Below are 13,867 nucleotides of genomic sequence, written 5' to 3'. Positions count from 1 at the left end.
ATATTTAAAACTACTAAAGGATACTTCCGCACAGTCTATTTACATGTCCTTTGTTGATATCTCTTCTAGTGAGAGGGTCAGCACTAGGGTTAAGGACATCAGACTCTGCTCTAAGGACTGGGAACTCCTTATGATTTTCATAAAATCTGAGTAGTGAATTTCCAGCTAATGGCAGCAATTTTGAGTCAAATGATGTTAAGGAATCTTGGTGTACACTGAAAAGGTTGGGTTTTCCAGTGACTCTTCCCATTTTAAAGGGGGGAAATTACCTTAATTTGGCTTCTATATATTTGACACGACAGGCTCCTTTATATTCTTAAAATATTTTAATTTTGCTTGGTACATATGTAAGTATCTCAAAATATGCAGGCTTTGCAATATAATCTGTGATGCTGCAGCAGGCTTTTAACAAGCATGGTAGTTTCTTGGTACAAGTTTTGAAAACTTTATGCATAGGTCATTACTGAAATATTTTTACAACCTGAAAAAAACCTTTTGTGTAGGTGTGTACAGCTATGCCAATGTTTCAAATGGTGCTTAATGCATAAGACCAGCTGAGTAAACTGCCATACCAACAGCAAGTGATCTGAGGGTTTCTGTAGTTAACTTTATCATGTGTGATTAGATATTGCTAATTGTAATTAACTGATTGAAAAGCTGTTTTACATGCTTGCTTTTCAATTATTAAAATGCTAATTTACTCATTGTCATTTATCAGTAAACTTGTATTAATAAGCCAGTCTCCCGAATACCTCCAAGAATAACATACCTGTGACAGCAAAGTTTTATGACCAAAGCCTCATGGCAAAACTATGCTTTTGGCTAATTTTTATGTATACAGCTTTCCTCTCTTTATTTCAGTTGCTTCTTTGGTGAAAGTGAGTGGGCTTAGAATCCCTGGCAGGAATTTGTTTGTATTAATCTGGCTCATCAGAGACATTATATTTAATTGGAGAGCCTGCGGTATAGTCGCAGGAGGCTGAAGGGAATTATTTAGCATTAGCAATGGCTCGTCTGGGAGTTGTGCACTAATCAAGGAGCTTGTGCGTTAACTGTAGGGATGATGGGAGTTATGACGATTATGACATGTGAGCACATGTCTGTATGAGAATTGGACAGGCAATGAGTTAATCAAGAAATACATTAAATGGCTCCCATGCTGCTTCATTATTACTCTGTAGAATGTCAGATTGTGTACTTTAACAAAAAATAAACCGAAATCCAACAAATAGATGTTTTTGCAGGTAAAGTTAATACCAGGTTTTTAACAAAACCCCCCTCTTTTTCACCTCTATTTTTGAAGTGAATATGTGCTTTTAAGTGCTGTGTTGAAGAAGAATAAGCGAATACTTGGTCTGAAAAATGCATTTAAACATGTGCCTCTCCAGTCTGCACTCTTTGTGTTTTGTTAAATGTTTGCTTTCGGTAAATATGAATAACTTCCCACTTTCAACTAGATGTTAAAACATCTTTAAACTTTTACATAATTAATAGCTTGCCAAAATATAAAGGTTATTTTTAATGTTAACAACTTAGCTTCAAGGAAATAAAAATGCTGATCTCTTCCATCATCAGGATGCTCCAAACCTTGCAAAGAAAAAAAACTGCAAACCAGCACCCCTTAACTGTAGTGCATGGGCTGTTCATATGCCAGGTAGACGCGTTCTGTGCCCAGCATGGTTAGAGGCATCTGTTTCACATCCATCATGAAATTATCAGTTATGCTGGAAAAATCCATGTTTAGAGGAAACGGAACTAATAAACTGAGCTCACTTAAAGTTGTGTAAAGCCATAAACCAACTGAATTATAGCTGTAGACAAACTTATCCCAGAGCTACTGGACAGGTGAGCGTGTGCACTTTTTCTGCTATTGTAAGCACTGCCAAATTTAATAAAACTTTCTGACAAACTGTGACCTTCATGTATTAACTTAATTAAAGCAGTATTGTGGCTAGTACCCAAAGTGTTAACCTGTAGGAGGTTGTTATTGAAATCTGTTATCTGTGGAGTCAGTATTAGTGGTCAGCAGCAGCAGAGGCAAAACTGCAAGTAAGACCCTCCCTTGGGTGCTGTGAGCTCAGCAGGTTAAACCGTCAAAGCTTCTTAAAGGACAGATAGTTAAACCCCCTGGAGTTATAGGTAAACCAATCATTTGCTGTCAGCAGGAAATATGACTTTATTTAGCAGGTTGGAGGGGGGAAAACCCCAAACCTAAATGCTAACAGGAAAGAGGCTTTAGAAGGAACTGTTGTGTGAGCGTATGTGTTGCTGTGATATGTAGATTCCGTGCAACTTGGAAAGATTTTTTAATTCCGGGCTTTTTTAAAACAGGAATTTATATAGAAGTTTACTCCAATGTCTTATAAAACTATACATAAGGTTGAGCTAATTTATTAAACCTGTGAATATTACCTATATTTTGTGAGGAATACAGAAGTTTGTACCTTTCTTAATGGAAACAGTTGTCACCTTACAGAAATAGGTTGTTTCTTTCCTTCAGTGTTGTGCAGCTGTTGCCTGTATAGAATGTAATTATCTTTTTACCACACTAAATATATTTAACATTGATCAAGTGCACTATATTTAAGATCTAAATATATATTTATTAGAATTTGTATATATAGGCCATAAGTATTTATGATACTGTAATTGAGCTAGTCTGATAGTGGTACTTCCCGTATTTTCTAGTTTTTATTCAGTCTTCAAAAGTGAAGATCAGGAGCATTTGACTTCTTTGTACTTCTTAAATTCTTGCCTCAAAAAAGAGAATCCCGGAAGGGATAGCTTGTTATAGAAGGGCATGAAGTAGGTGTGGGAGAAGACCTGACACTTTGCTATAGTTTTGGTTATTGGAACAAGAACTGTGCTTAAACTCTTGGTGGGGGGAACTTCGTAGTGGCCTGTGAAGAATGTTCAAGACAATATCAAGACCTGTTTCCTCAATACATGTGCTGTTTTTAGACTAAATCTGCTCAATGTGCTGAAATAATATTGTCATAAGATTAATGGGATACAGTAGAGACTAAGATCCTGCTTGCTATCCTTGAGTTACCTTCAGATGGAAAAGTGTGTATCATAGGAAACCAGCTGGGAGGTGGAAATGTTGTCAGGGAAAATACACAACCTAAGAAACAAATTAAGGATTTTCCTAGAGTCATGCTAAAACATGACAGTTTGAGATGTAGCTATGGCAGAACTGAGGGCTGTAAGAAAGAAAAAAAAAAAAAAACCCAAACAACAAACTTATTGAAAATATTTTTGTCAGATGATCTGCAAAAGGATGGGACCACATGAAGTCTGGTGTCAGCATCCACAGTTGGATTGTCCAATGTTGGTATTAACTGTGTGAAAATTGTATTTAGACAGTGCAGGTTTGCTTTTGTATTCCTGTCCATTTGTTAGACTGTACACACTCCTTACAGATTTGGTGAGCCAGCTGCTTGTCTATACAACCATTTTCAAGTGTATGGACGTACCATGTAAGACCAGATACGCACTTCTTCACTTAATGCATGGGTAATATGATTGGCATTGTAGAATATAAACATATAAATTCTCTTTAAGGATGGAATGGAGGTTAGTACAGTGGTCTAATGAACAATAAATACCTTTTTAAAAGCATTACACCATGAGATGAAACTGAGAAATAAATACTTTTCCTGCCTTCTTTCTTCTGCCCAGTTTAAGATTTCTGTGCAGCAAAATAGTCTTGTGCCATGTCTAGCAGTCAACTCTGGAACTCTTCGTCCTGTAACTTTGTTCTGCTGATCTGCTTTTTATTTTTTTCTTTGGAGGTCCTTGGCCCTGGCTGTTATCTAGTTTGATCCTCCTTTATGGATCAAAGATTTTCCCATGTAATTCTTTAGGTACTTGACTTTGGGGTCTTCTGAGATTACTTTTATCTAGTACTATGCAAAATCTGCTTAAACTTTCTTTGAATACAGGGTTGCAAATACTGACAGGCTCTGTCATAGACCATCTTTTTTAAATGTAAGTTTGGGCTAGCAGTTCATGGTGGGCTGACTGTTTTATAACAAATGCTGCTCTTACTTTCTTACTACGTTTGTTGTAACAGGACCAAGTGGCTGTCAAACAGATTGCATGGAAGTGATTACACTTCTGGCATGGGCAGGAATGATTTCTTGCTAAAAATTGTATTTTTTTTTAAAAGGTAAGTCTATTCTGAAAAGCTACTTAACAAGTAGATTTCATGGGGTTTCTGGCTTACTGTGTTGTGTGAGTTCCCATGACAAGCATGCTTGGTGCTTTTTCTCCATTACGCAGTTTTTATAGTCTTCATCTTGACATCTGCCTCTTGAAAGACAAGTCAGCTTTGAGACTCCAAAATAAGACTTTTGAGGATAGGAAAAAAAAGGATGGGTTTTATAGAGGACTGTCTTCTTCAAAGTTGTCCTGTAAAGTAATGAATAATTTTAATACACTGTCAGAAAAGTAATTTTCTTGTAGAACTAACAATTTTATTGAAGAACTAACAAAGGATAATTTTTAAGAAACCTGAATATTCACATTAGTGGAATTTTGAAGGAAAAATGCTCTACTTTTGTGAACATTGTCTAATAAAGTGAATATTTAATAAGGCATTTCTAAGTATTAAAGATTCCATTCCTCTTAAAACATAACCTTATGCTGGGCATGATGATAATTTTGAGGTTTCATGACTGAATTTTTGTGGTTTATTATAGGCACTGCTTTAGTACTTAACCTTAGTGGAAAAACCCCACTCACTGGGTACCCAAAAGTGGTTATGGGGTGTGTGTATGTACATATATACACACATGTACATACATATTTTCTATGATACATATATATTGCATAGACATAAGGAAATTTTTCTGTGTTTTAGAAAACCTGCACTGAAAGTTTCTCATCCTTAAAGGTATTTTGCATTCACCCGCAACCTGTTATTTTGGGAATTTTCTCTTATGAATTATTTGACACTTTAGATCTGGTTTCGTATTATGTCTAAATTTCTCTAGGTCTAAAATACTTCTGAAAGGACTGTTTGTGCTGTCCTGTCCCCTCTCATTCATTCACTGTATTGGATCCAGTGATCATGTGGCTGGGAGATGGTTTAACTTGCTGATCTGACAGAAGGTTAATTTCCCCTCCCCTTAGATTACTTTTCCACTGGGTCTGTTCAGTTCATTGATCTGTCTCCACAGTGTTGTAATGCTAGAGCTGAATGTGGGGGAGAGTTAGGGGTGGGATCATCCTTTGGGTGGCAACTTGTATTTGGATGAAGTGAGGCTTATTGTGAAACTTCATTCATGTCTCAATATATGGTTCATTTTGGGCCAGAAGTTAGTCCACATTGGGAAGAACTTAATTTACTGTAGGTTCTGTATCTTGCATTTCTGATTTTTTTTTAGTCCTCCAGCTACTGCTCCAGAATATGTTGCCTTGAGCTGATGTCCATACTTCCCCTCTCACCTTTCTTTTAAATACTGTTGCATAGTTGAAATGCCAGGTAGCTGTGAATTCACCTTGCTGTTGGCTGTTCTTTCAAGCCTGGAACTGGTTTCAGGGATTGCTGACTTTATTACCATCTTTGGATGTTGGAAGCAATTTCTGCAGTCCATCCATCTGTAGGCAGGCAGATTTGGAGATTAGACGGGAACCTCATCTGAATGGTTGTGTACTGTGTTCATCCATCTGAAAGAGGAACTCCGTCTGAATTAAGCTGAAAATGCTAGATAGGAGCATGCTGCCAATGCATACTATGTGTTGCTTTGTAATGTGGCTGAGTTTAAGCTACTTTTTCTGAATCCCATGTGTCTTCTGGGATATCTAGCTCAACCAATCTAGCTTTAAGAGCTAAACCTCTACTATATAAAGTTCTGTAGTTGTTGGCTACTCTTGCTACCACCCGATACTATTTTCTAGACCTGCCTAACTACTAGTTTTCCCATCTCCCACATGTCTTAGCCATTTAGAAAACAAAACAAAGAAATGTGCATCAAATGCATTCCGTGGTGAGCTTGTCTTTGGGAGAGGCAGGAAAAAAGAAACAGCATGAGAAAGATCTGTCCTATTGCTTTGCTAATGTGCTTAGAAAGCTGAGATTCCATTAGGGAAAGGCTGATGTGGGTGCAGATGTGTTTGAAATGCAGAGAGGCTACTAAAAACACGGTAGGGCACTACTATTTTGTTAAAAACACAGAAAACTTAATTCTTTTTGCAAAACACTTAAAGCTCAGAATCACAAACACTGCAAAGACAAAACTTCTAGCATCCACACAGAGCATAGTGGACTGCTCTAAATATGATGAATTGCTCAACTCTTGCAACAGATGGAGACTCTTGCTTTGGTAAACAGATTTATTAAGTATCTTCCCAAGTTGTTAGTGTATGCTCTGAAGTAAAATTCTTCCTGTTTCTCCTGGAGGCTTGCTCTAGATAATGTACTTCAAAGTAAAAATAGTCTGCAGAGGTGTGAGTGCAGTTGCTAGCTTGCAGACTGTTCCTTCACAGCACTCCCTAAATCAGCCAACGTTTTGAGTGGCTGTGCTGCCTCTAATCTTCACTTGGGTGAAGAAACTTGGTAGCTGCTGCACCCTATCGAAGGGAGCCATGAGTGGAAGGAGACAAGGGGAATGCTTTTCCCTCAGGATTGTGAGAAGTTTTTTTGCTATTGGTGCAGTGAGTTGGAGTTTAAGAATGGGATGTTGTGGGTTTTCCCTCCTGATTCCTCTACCTCTGTTAATCCTGCAGTTCATCCAAAGGTAGATTTAGTAAACAAGATGACTGATCTACCTCTTTCCACTTCTACTCTTTCAGTTATTCTACCAAAGAAAGATTGATTGTTCCTGGTTGGTGTTGACTAAAACGTGTGGAAGGTTGTGATACAAACCAGCCATATAATTCTGCCAAATTTTCAATAGCAGACAAATTAATCTTATTGGCTATTAACTGTGACAGACTAGCTTTTTTTGTCTTCTAGAGCTTTAAGCAGGTTTTGCTCTCAAAAAGAAAAGCTGCTTGAACTTGAAAAGAACTTAAGCAACCTTTTATTTGTACTTGTTGGTTATCTGCAGATAGGCTTGATAGGCTAAAGAAGTCTCATTTTAAGAATGATTGAATTCTTCTGAATAGTAGCCTGTGGAGACAAAGTTTCCTAGAAAAGGTCCAAAAGAACATACTATAGAGACAAACACCATACTTTCAATTTTCAATGTCTGGCCAAAAAAACCACCACCTTGTTTTAGTCAGCCTAATTGTGTGGTCTTCCCAACATTCAGCTACTCAGATCTGGCTAAACTTCAGTTCTGTGGTCTTAAGTTTGTATGAGGCACTAAGTTAGTAGTTCCTGGTCTTTACTATTTTGGAGGGTAAAATGCAGTAAGCACTTGCAATAAAACTTTGATGGAGAAGGCTTCTTTCCTATCAGTATTCTAGAAGGTTGCTTCACTGGGGAATTTTCTGCCAAAGAATAAGCATATAGGAAAAGGCTTTAGGAGCAAAAGCCATTCTGGAAGACTCTCCTTTAGATTCTTATCTGTAATGTCTTCAGGATTCTGGAGGCATTTCCTTGCTTGTCCCAGCAAACAGAACTCAGTTTCAGAGTATCACTGCATGACAGCCTTAGCATAGTCTGTTTTTCACAGTACTAATGATCAGGCCTCTAGATACAATGGGGAGTCCTTTCTTGTTGATGAGGTCTTTGTCAAGTAAAATTGTGTCTTTTTAGCAGCCAACCAAGTTCCAGAGCTTTGTTCATGGGGGAGAGAATTTTGAGATTACTTTTTCTTTTTTTAAGGTTACAAAAATAAATTCATGTTTATAAATGAGAATGTGAACAGATGAAAATCTGTGTGTTGAAAAGAGCATTCTCTTAGTCTTGATTAGTAATGCAGTCTTCCTTGTCTGGTTGGTGTTTCTCTTCTTTTAAAGACTGATCAGTTCAACCTGGATCCTTCCATTTTAATTTTAGTTGAAATCTGTGGATTTTTCAGGCCACTAGTTGGTGAGGCTATTGCTGTCTTCAAGTTTTGACCAGTTGGCAAACCGAAGGGCAGGAAGGGGGGAGTAGAGGAAAGGGTGCTAATATATACATTTTTTTTTTTTCCTTGGCTGGTGTATGCTAACCCAGGATCTAATCCTGTGGATGCTAACAGATGGGCTGTTTTGAGAGTCATTGTAGACTTGGAGGGGACTGTAAGTAAATATCCTTCACCAAACCAAATGTTTGAAGGCCACCGAACGATTGTTCTACCTTAGTCCTCACATAACTATTTGTGGGCCATCAAATTAAAAAAAAAGTTTTAAAATAGGCTTGCAGAGAAACCTACTTATGCTGACTCTGTAGGTTGACTTGTTTCTTTGCATAAATTTTTATTTAGGTTTATGAAATGCTGAGTAAAAATAAATGTGAAAAATGTGGGATACTTATGCTATTTATGGCTTTCACAGTTCTGCTTTTCATGTGGTTTAGAAATGTTTCCATTATTTCATTTTAGGGTTAAATGCTGTAATCATGTGGAAGTATTTCTTTGCAGATAGCACTTTAAAGGCTGTATGAATACCTCACGCTCACTATGTGCACAGACTCAATGTATTATCGGTGTGTGTATTTTAGCGTGAAGCTGCTAAAGAGACTTAGGTCAGATAAAAGATCTGTTTTTGGCAAAGGAGTAAATTTGAACCTTTTTTGCATCCACTTGTTTTTTTTTTTTTTAAAATTCAAGACTATTCAATGCCACAAGCTTTTTGTTCTGTTTTGTCTGTCTCGGCAGTGGTACTGGCAAGATTTGAGGCGGTTGTTTTTTTTAGCTACCTTACAAAGGATTTACTCATTAGCCCTATTTTATGGGTTGAGCTAATTGTGATTTGTCTTGCTGAGCAGTATTATGCAGTTTGGGTCAATTAAGTGAATCCACTTACACCAACGGATGTTGTTCCAATGTGTAATATTGATTTGAGCTATAAAAGGAGAATGACTTGTTTGATTAGATTTCTTTGTCTAAACAATGCTCAAGATCTTATCTAGTGTACCAAACAGAAGTGTTCTCTTCATTGAGGGTTTTTTAATTGCTTCTTAGGTTTGATTAACACTGCATATGCAGATATAACAGTTTCCCTATATATAAATTCTGAAACAGTACAGAAGAATTGGGGGGGAAAAATGCATCTTGCAACTCAGTATAACTGTCTCTGCTGCATGAATATCAGCTTGTGTTGAGACCTGGGGATGTGTAGGGTGACCTACTCTGAAAAACTGGGACGCTGGGGGATCCCAGACTTTTACCTCCTCAGAAATGGAGGAGTGGGGGGAGTGAGTGTGCATGTGTGTATGTGTTAATTAGGCATTTACACTGAAGTAAATGGCATCTGTCACATGATAAACATCAGAAACTGCTGAAGGTATATAAAATCATCTGTGGAAACTATGTGGGTGATATTAAGCACTCTGGAAACACATGTAGATGTATTTTTTTTTTTGTTCCTCCGTTGGCTCTCATGACAAAGTCAGCCTTTACTTTTTGGAATTGGTAGATGAGAATCACTAAAATAAACTGGGGAGAAAAGCACTTCTGTCATGAACCAGATCCATAAGAAGGTAATAAACTCTGGAGTTGTTGAATAATTATAATGCTGGAGATCTGTAAATTATCCTAGTGTCTTCGATTGTTTTATAGATTGCATATGCACTGAAGTGTTTTAGCTCTTTGCCTTAAAATAATTTTTCATCCATTCTATTTCTATATCAAGAAAACTTTTCTGTGTTTAAATGTTGAGGGGCATGCATATGTAAGTATGACTTGTTTGTAATATAGATTTCAACTAGCAATCTGCAGCAGCTGAATGACTCCTGGAGAAGGTTACCTTGATTCTGCTGTGTTAGAACTTCTCTAGGAGTGCTATGTATATCTTAGGTAGTAAGCTATTCATTTTGATCTCAAAATTATTATTTGGGATACAGGTTTGATTAAGGGGATATTTCAGTAAATTCAGAGTATGGCTGGGCAAGAGAGCATGCTGCTGGCAAATGAGTACATGTGCCACCCTCCTTAGCTAAAGGAGAGCTAACATAATCTAGGTAATTTGGGCACTTACTAACTCTGATTCAGTGCAGCCCTTCTAAATCAGGTTATCTCTTGCAAAGTGGATATTGAGTATTTTTGTGGTGCTTATATCCACAATTTTGGGTTACGGAGATATTTCTCCTCTGGGATGTGATGCCAAGCCCTGGCACCAAACCTGGTTTATAAATCCTCCTGAAACACAATGTAGAAGAAAGATCTCCAAAACCAGTCACTGCTGCTATTACCCCTTATCGTACACTCCACCCTGAGAGCTGCTGAAGCCTGGAGCAGTGCTTGGAACCAGTCCAGGTTGAAAATGGCTGGCTAATCAGCCCTGATGGACTCCTCGCTTTACGTGCCTCTTTGCTGGAAATGTGGTGAAGAAACACAAAGCTGTTCTTGTGTAAAGACCTGGCAGGATTTACTGGTTTAGGTGCCTTGCCGTGAAGGTGGCTCCTGGACCTAAACTAGCTTTGGAAACAGGTGGCCATTTTTGTGCAGTTTGCTTCTAAATTAATAGGCTTGTTGGACTTGAGCTAGTTCTTGTATCTGTATGTGGTCATGAAGAATTGTGCAATAAAATCATTGTTGTACTTCAAATTGTGTCCAGTTGTCTTTGTACCTTAATCCAAAAGTAGTTACACTATTTAAGAGTATTCATTCTAATGTTCTGCTAGGATTCCTTGGTAAATCCAGAGTAGTATTAGTAGCTTATTTGTCAAAGGTGCAGAGCTGAGGAGGCTGTGATGAGCTGGCTGGGTGTTTGTTACTGATTTGGGTTTGGATTTCCAAAGGTGTAACAAACCTATACAGGGATTCAGATGACTAAATTTAGTCTGTAGTTTTTTGAATTAAGTGGAGGTTCTGTAAAATGATGATTTGGTAGGTTTTGGTGAATCTCTTGTCTTATTTCTGCAATATAATTAGCCCTTATGAAATATACTACTTACAGAAATTAAACTGCTTTTACACAAATAAGATGTGTCTTTTCAGGATTTCTAGTTGTTTGTGTTCTCTAACATAACAGGTCCTTGTAGCTGCTTGAAATATATCTTTTGAGGCACAGGTATCCCAATGTGATTAAAACTTGCAGTATAAACCATTTAGCACTTTAAAGTTTGTCTGCTTTCCCAGCCTTTGTTATCCATTCATGCTTGAGATTGTAGAGTCAATTCTAATATTTATGAAGGAACTGCATTTCTTCAAGAACCTCCTGGGACTTGCTTCTTTGTTTTGTTGACATTGTTTTTGTAAACTAAAACAGAAAAGGGAGAAATTACACTTTTGAAGTTTTAGCTGTAGTAAGTTAGGGACAACTTTTGAATACCTAGGACTGTGTGGTTTAAGTCAAGCACTTAAGCAACCCTTGAATCTGAAAATAAATATATTTGAAACTTGTGCTTGAGGAAAGGGAGTTGCTGGATTCTTTGGACTGTCTAGAAATACTGCATTATAAGTCAGCTTCTGCAGAGGAAAAAGGTTTACTGAATTGTGGTGTGAATTATGTGCCACATGGTAATGTAGATTCAAATGATGGCTCTTGTGATGTTTGCTAGTAATGATGGTTAGTGTAATTATGTTTCTGTATACTATACTGTAAATTCTGTAGTATTTGTGTTATGGTATGGGTAATATTTGTATTTGGAGTATTCTTCATAAACTACAGTGCATTGTGAAATAAATTAAATGCTTAGAGAGGGGAATTATGAATTACTAAGATCTCTATTTTTCAGATTATATGTGGACTGGTTTAATAATTTATTAAAACGTAGATATGAGAAGTGATCATTTATAAAAAAAAGTAGATATGAGAAGGATCCATAGATTGAAGAGCTGTCACTGGAACCTGAAAATCTGGAGGTTTTGAACTATGGGGAAGAATGGAGACTTCTTTCTTGTTCTTGAGAGATTTGCTTGGTGCTCTGTAGCAGCGTGTCAGGTAATGTGAATGTGATATGGCTACTGTTCTGTTATATCCACGTGTGGTATATTAGAGTGTATGCAAGGCTGAACTGTCACTGAACTAGAGAAGGCGCTAACAACTTGCAGTAAGGTAAATAAGGAGGAATGGATTTGCCAGGTTACAGGGGAATGTGGGAAAGGAAGAGTCAAAACTCCAAAGAGTTGAAGTAACAATGAAACATTTCAGAAGGAGGGAGAAAATGGTGGGGGAGGAAGTGCACAAGACTAGTTATATGTATAAAATCAATGGTTTTGCAGTATCTTCTCGGGCTGCTTTTGGTACTAGTAGGACTTTTGGTGTCTCAGTGTGAGAAGCATGTGGGTGTGGGGTTTTTCTCTTGATACCTAAAAATAGCTAACTATCTTAAGTTAGTCCTTTTCTATAAGGAAGCCTTTGGTTTTGTAAAACATACATGCTTAACTATGCTTAAGCTTGAATAACTTTGTTTAGACATGTAAAGCATGCTGGAATTCAAAACAACAACTTTAAGCATATAAATCAATCATGCAAATAAGGGTATCCAAGGCCCATGCTGTTTCTTGTACTTAGTGCTCCAGGAAGGATGACAGACAAGCTAATCTTGATAGCATTTGATCAAAATGGATTACTGGCTTAAGTTGCTGAGGTGTACTTACTAAAAAGCATTAAAATCTGCTGCATGATTGTCTGCGCTAGTGCTTGGGGGTTTTTGGTTTTGCTTTGTTTTTAATGTGAGGCTAATGCTGTAGTGGTAAAATAAAACTATTGTGACTTTACAGAAGCAATAATTCAAATGTGAAATGCATGGCAATTCCAGGAGGTTATGTGAACTCTCAGATACTCAAATATACAGCAAATTCAGAAGCTATTTAAGAGATGCCCCCAGAAAGGAACTTGGAACTAAGTGGTGCGAGTTAATTTTCCTTCCTGGTGGTAGGATTAACTTTTGCAAAGTTCAGAAAAATGTCAATAAAAATTAATAAAAAAGTAAAATGCTTAATTAGTGACTCCTGTGGTTGTTACACATGTTTGTTATACTCATCTGAATACTTATTTCTCATTATATTATTCAAAATACTGTTTGACTACTGCTTGTCACTGTTTCTAGATTTTTTTTTGGCCTCATTTCTTCTGAATGAGCCAATAGTATATGCAGGCTACAGTACTTCTAACCTTAGTTTGTCATATGTGACAGCCTTCATGCTACTTGCAAATAAAATTCCTTTTCACAAAGAACAAAATCTTGTGTTCATAAACTAAAAATACTTTAAGTTTCGCATATGTGAATACTTGTATTCTAAAAACACACTTTTTAAACAATGTATTCTCAATTTTGAATGCTGAAGATGATATAAAATATTTCATAAAAATAGCTTTTAAAATTGGTAAGCATTGGAAATGTCAAACTGTCAGTATAACAAGTCTTACTGACACAGCTAATATGATCTTACACAGTTTAAGCAATGGCATGCTTTCTTAAATACATACTGAAAGGGAGCTTACAAAAGGAGAGTAGAATGATGAAAAACCGATTGTTTTGTTTCTCGGGTATGTGTGTATCTTACTTTAAAGGAAAAGTATTCTGAACTCTGAAAATGTGTTGAAGACCAATCTAACTAAACTTTAACTTTTTCTTCAAGGTAAGCATGCATATGAGTTGTAAGTAGACTTCTAACTTCAAACCTAACTTCTAACCTAGCTATTTTATTATTCCTGGTAAAATGTTGGAAATGTTTGTCCCTTTTGTATAGTTCAGATTTGACTAAAAATGTTTGGCAAATGCATATAAATGAGGATACAATGGATTAGGAATCAAACATGAGCCTGCTTAAATAATTCTCAAGATTTTCTGGTTCATGTGTAGTGATATTGAACTCTTTAG

The 13,867-nt window shown here is 36.9% G+C and overlaps 1 protein-coding gene across 2 annotated transcripts in view; it reads left to right on the top strand.

Moving 5' to 3' along the window:
* The window catches only part of PCCA (propionyl-CoA carboxylase subunit alpha), a 303,202-nt gene that overhangs the window by 32,990 nt on the left and 256,345 nt on the right, over window positions 1–13,867 (top strand). The window lies entirely within an intron of this gene.

The sequence above is a fragment of the Aptenodytes patagonicus genome, chromosome 1 (genome assembly GCF_965638725.1).
Source record: "Aptenodytes patagonicus chromosome 1, bAptPat1.pri.cur, whole genome shotgun sequence".
NCBI lineage: Eukaryota > Metazoa > Chordata > Aves > Sphenisciformes > Spheniscidae > Aptenodytes > Aptenodytes patagonicus.
The sequence above is the reverse complement of the archived record's forward strand: the minus strand, read 5'-3'. Positions and strand labels throughout refer to the sequence as shown.